The sequence below is a fragment of the Haplochromis burtoni genome, unplaced genomic scaffold (genome assembly GCF_018398535.1).
Source record: "Haplochromis burtoni strain Fernald_Lab_line unplaced genomic scaffold, NCSU_Asbu1 Contig_226, whole genome shotgun sequence".
NCBI lineage: Eukaryota > Metazoa > Chordata > Actinopteri > Cichliformes > Cichlidae > Haplochromis > Haplochromis burtoni.
Genome location: NW_024582587.1, coordinates 534956 through 540634, shown reverse-complemented (window position 1 = coordinate 540634; position 5679 = coordinate 534956).

Genomic DNA, 5679 nt, shown 5'->3' with positions numbered 1-5679 from the left:
TGAGAATTATCCCGGGCTTGTAGGCTGCTCCTTAAATTGCACCAAAAACAACGTTCTCAACGTTGCGCCATTACCTCGTCTTTGGAGAAGAGTCAGCATGTTGGACACCTTTTTTTTTTACCCTTTGTGTTGTGATTTTTTTCTTTTTCCTCTTTGTTTGTTTTTTTCTTTTTATCAGTTTGCTTTTTTACACTTTGTATTTTTATGAATTAGGGTTTCAGCAGCACCTGAACTGTTTTTTCTTTTCAACACTATACAAAAATTAATTAAATTCTGCACCTGCAGGGTAGAAAAATAACCACAGCACTACTTATTTAAATAATTTTGACATTTATTCATTTTCTGTCATACTACACCAATTCAGATAGAAGTACTAACACTTTTATCCTTTCAAGAGCACTCTGACTGTTAGTGGTGTCATATCATTGCTTTTGAACTGCTCCAGTGATGAGTGAGTAACGCCAGAGAGGTAGTCAATAAGGAAGAGGATTGGATTAGATGTCACAAAAATATTTTTTTAATAGAAAATAAGATCCTGGCTGGGCAATATGTCCAGTTTGTACCTCACCTTTCTCCCTATAACAGTTGGGATAGGCTGATTGGATAAGCAGAAGAAGATGAATGGTTTAGATGTTTAACTCCTGTTAAAAAGATTAGATATAGTTAGATATATCTAACAAAGTCTCCTAATGTTAAAAGTAGTCCACTGCCATGCTTCTTTGTTTGTTTCAGTTCAATAGCAATGACTAATTCACTGCATTACACACTTTATTTGAACTTTTCCACAGGGCCCATCACTCACTTTAGCATGAATGCATCTGTTGCATTCATATTGACCCACTCACATTATTGCAATCAAAAATCTACTAAGAGGTAATATAATACTTGCATGCATCTGCAATGACCATGGCGAGACATGTTGTTGACTCGTCTTTCTTGATATTTTTCAAAAGCCTCAAGCAAATGTCTTCAAATTAGGCACAGTCCTTTATTTTGACTCAAGAATGAACTCATTCGATTGATGGTCACATGTCAATGACTGCAACGCCAATATTTTAAAACTCTGAACTATTTATGACAGTTTCACAAAATTGCAAAACTTTTTTAAATCTAAAACGTCAAAGGTCAACTCTGAGCCTGTAGTGCAATGCTATAAACTGTAAATGTGTAATTTTAGTTCTGTGGAAAGAAAAGAGCAAAATGAAAAAAATCTCTGGAAGCTACCAGCAAAAGTCCTTTTTATCATTTTATTACACTTACTTATTATATGTCAGAACCAAGTAAAAACCCGGAATAATTTGACAGTTCATTACATTTAGATTAAGGTAAAAGTGCCTGAGTTCAACTTAGTTCCATGAAGCCACAATTGAATCCTTTTCTCACTTTATCATTTTCTTTTTCAGTCTATGTTTCTGTCCAAATGGTAGTGTGCTGTATATATGTGCTGAGAGAAAGTCTTCTTCTCCAAACAGTAATAAACGTGCATAACAAAATACCCTGATGATCTCTCTACATTCTCTGTCTGTATTCTCTCTATATTTCCTGCTTCTAGGCTTAGGTTTTAAAGCCTACTTGCGATGCACAGTATTAAGTTTTTAATGTCCTGGCTGGAATATTGTAGATGTTAAAGTATTGATTATTCATTTATTAAAATCATTTATTTTAAGTCAGTAACTGCAGCCTTTCTCAGATACTTGAGACTTACTACAAACTTAGTAAGATGCCATTCACCATATGTGCAGCCACAGAAATAAAGCAACTAATACAGTTCCTTAATATCTGTATTCAATATCTATTCCATACTGACTGTTGTTTTTACTGCCATTTCTTCTCTTCTTACTAATGTTACATGTTTTTTTTATGTTTTGTTACACATACATACATACCAAAGCTTTGTTAATAAAAAATAAGTAAAACACCTTGAGGCATTTTGAGTGTACTTGCCCAGATCCTAACTTTGGACTGGAATAGAACTAGAAAATCAGTTGCAGTCATAGTGAAATATTGTTGTTTTGTTATATAACTTTGCATGTTTTTCCTAACTTTGATCTGCGATAGAAGGACAGCAGCAAGAGTGAGAGGAAATGTTTACAAAATGATAATGAGACTTGCTATATAATGAGTGGTTTGGAGATGGTTTCACTAACAAAATGACAGGAGGCCTGGAGCTGGTGGAGTTTCAGATTTCCATTGGGAGCGACCATGGGGGACAGGATAAGAAATGAGTACACCAGAGGGACAGCACAGGTTGAGCAGTTTGGAAACAAAGTTAGAGAGGCAAAGTGGAGAAGGTTTGAACATGTGCAGAGGAGGGATAGTGGATATCTCAGGTAAAGAATGTTGAATATGGAACGGCCAGGCAGAGGGAAAAGAGGAAGACCACAAAGAAGATTCATGGAGTAGTGAAGGAAAACCTGCAGAGGGTACAAAGTCCAGTTGGCAGTACTACTTTCCTTAGCTATACCTTTTGCCAGACAGAAAACAGTGTAAAACCAAAAACAGATATCACTTACAATCAGATTGTAATTTATTTTAAAAAAGAAACTATGTACTTCTAGCAAATGATTCCAAATTGTAAGCTCTAAAAAGAAAAAGAAAAAAAAGAAAAGAAAACTAGGTCCATTTATGTTTGGACACTTTTCCCCCGTTTGCTGAAACATATTCTAATTACACTTATATGATGGACATGGACATAATGTAGACTCCCAGCTTTCAAACGGGGTTCAGTGTCAGGACATGCTGTGTGCAGCAGTGAGATTTGCAGACAACAGGTTTACTGCTGGTTTTGCAGAACATAACAAAACTGGGAGACTAACTGGTAAATACTAACAGGCAGGTTAGAACAGAGAATTAATGGAGACTGGACACCAAGGGCGTAGATTCGGTGTTGGCATTGGTGGGGACGGATGATTCAACCACTGCCCTGTTTCTTTTTTTTTTCCTTTTTGTCTTTGCTTCTTGATAAAAAAGGAGAAATATACTTGCCTACATGTGCTATTCTATATGCTTTTAAACCATTTAAAATTACAATTCATAGTTTTATATGTGAATTATATAATGTTAAATTACTATTAAACAAATGACTGACTTTTTTAGACTTTAGTTTACTTCAGCCATATTCCATATAAATCAGGTATCATACAAAAATAAAAATAGCTTCAAATTCAGTCATGACAAAAAAAAGAATATGACTTTAAGGACTTAACAACATTAGTTCATTTATAGTACACAAACATCTCTTACACATTAGCACTAAGGGAACACTGAGTGACTTGGTGGGTTTTGTCCATAAAACTATCTCTCAGCAAAATTATGCAACATTTTAGGCACTATTGCCCCGATCAGATTAGTGAGCTCGGATGTTTTATTCTAAACATGAACTACTGTTACAGCAACAGACATGGACTACTGGTGCCCTACACAACAACTCAATGTCCACTATGTGAAGGAGCCAAACACATGCCTTCTCCTCTTGTTAATCTATAGCACCAAAACATTGGTCAGTCACCTGTGACCTCGCCTCTTCACCTCTGTCCGAGCTACAACATGGCAGAGCTGCCTCTGTCACCTGATAAATAACAGTGAGACATTCCAAATACATGCAGTCACACATGTGCTTCAAATACTGTAATGAACCACTAAGTCATCATCCAGTTTCACCTGTGATCTTGTGTCACCATTACTCTCTGAGCTTTGTGTTGGTTCTTCTGGCACCTGACAAACAAGACAAACATGACAATAAGAATAAAATGTGCAGCTGCTTCAGTGTTTCTGTCAATTTGTGCAGATCTTGACTCATCAGTAATGTTTGTAGTGTGAGTGCATTTTTAAAACAATTTGTGCAAACAGCACTACAAGGTGGATATTTGCAAAATCATGACTACCTCATGATATTTTGTCTCAAAAATTAACCCTATGAATATGTCAGTACCATTAGGATGAAATTATTGTGTCACCAACATTTTAACATTAGACATATAATGTTAACAGCCTCTGTAAACTAATATCCGGGCTTGCTCGAGGCTGCTGTTTTCTCTTACAGTTTCAATCAAAATTAGAAATGCTACTCTGGGAGACAGAGAACTAATAGTGCTGCATGTTGTGCAGTTAGTTTCCAAAACACGTTATTCATGGTTACATACAATTTTAGACTGATGTGGGCCAAAGCCTAGCACAGCCTGTAACGTTATTAAGACGGACACATTTTATGAGTGAACTTGAGTTTAAGTGATTTACAGGTTTCTTTGAAAAATACTTTCTTATATCCAGGTTCTTCCTTTTTGCTGCCGTCCTCCTCTCCTCTTTGCGGGTACTTGCAGCGCAGGCTTGCCGCTGCTAAAACTAAAGAGAGCTCCCTGAAAGGCACAGCCAATCACATTGGCCGTATTTGTCACATGAGGTAGGACTCCAGTAGAGAACGTAATTTAACTCTTTCTGCACCGCTGGGTGAATGAGATGTTGACAGATCTTTTTTTTTCTTCTTGCTATCGGGTTTGTTTTTCTTCGCTCGAAGAGAACAAATTATTGGTGGGGACAATTCAATAATCGCAGGATATTGGTGGGGACATGTCCCTTCCGTCCATGCCAAATCCACGCCCTTGTTGGACACACAGCAAGAGGTAGACTGTGACCTCGAACAGAGGGAGACGCTGACACTAAATACATCAGGGCAAAGGGAAAAACACACCTGGGGAAGCACAGCTGAACATCATACACACCAGACAATCAAGAGACTATCAAAGTAAAACAGGAAGTATGGGGAAAACACACACACAAACGCAGGCTGATGAAACCCAGGAAACAAAGGGAGGAGAGAGCAAGGGACAAGAGACAGAGCGAGAGAAACAGTCACACAGACATGACTGGAGAAACAGGCAACTAGGCAAACATGAAAACAAGGCTGAGCTAACTGGGGAGGACACACAAGAACAATAAATGGCAAAACCAAGACACAAAACACAACAGACTAAATGACTAAAAACTAGAAAGACAAATGATGAAACAAAGAGGCACAAGAAAACTAAACTATGCCAAAGACTAAGAAACAGATCATCATCATAATAAATGAAGTCCAAAAGTCCATAAACTAAAACAGTGGGTCAACGACCCAGGTACCCTAACATTTAGGAGCTTCAGCTCCTTTACATTTACCCCCCTCTTTTTCAAGGGACCAAAACTAATTGGACAATTGACTCAAATGCTATTTCATGGACAAGTGTGGCCAAGTCCTTCCTTATGTCTTTATCAAGTAAGCAGATTAAAGGGCTAAAGTTGATTTGAGGTCCAATCAATTTGGATGATCGCAGAATCATTTCCATGGCAAAGAGAAATCAAGAGAAATCCCTTCACAACAACCAACCAAGTGAACAACACTCTCCAGGAGGTAGGTATTGATATCCAAGTCAACGAGAAACAGAAGACAGCATGAAAGTAAATACAGAGGGTTCACTGCAAGGTGCAAGCCACTCATAAGCCTCAAGAATAGAAAGGCTAGATTATTTTCTTAGTTATAACTAGAGAACGACCAGGAAACTCCAGAATTTGGTTCTATCTGGATAGTAATCAGTCTACTGATATTTCTATTTTTTGTGGTACAACTTGTCATAATTTTTCAATGTGAAATTCACAAAAGTCATCAAACATGAAAAAAAATGTATTCAAATTCATGTAGGATTTAGC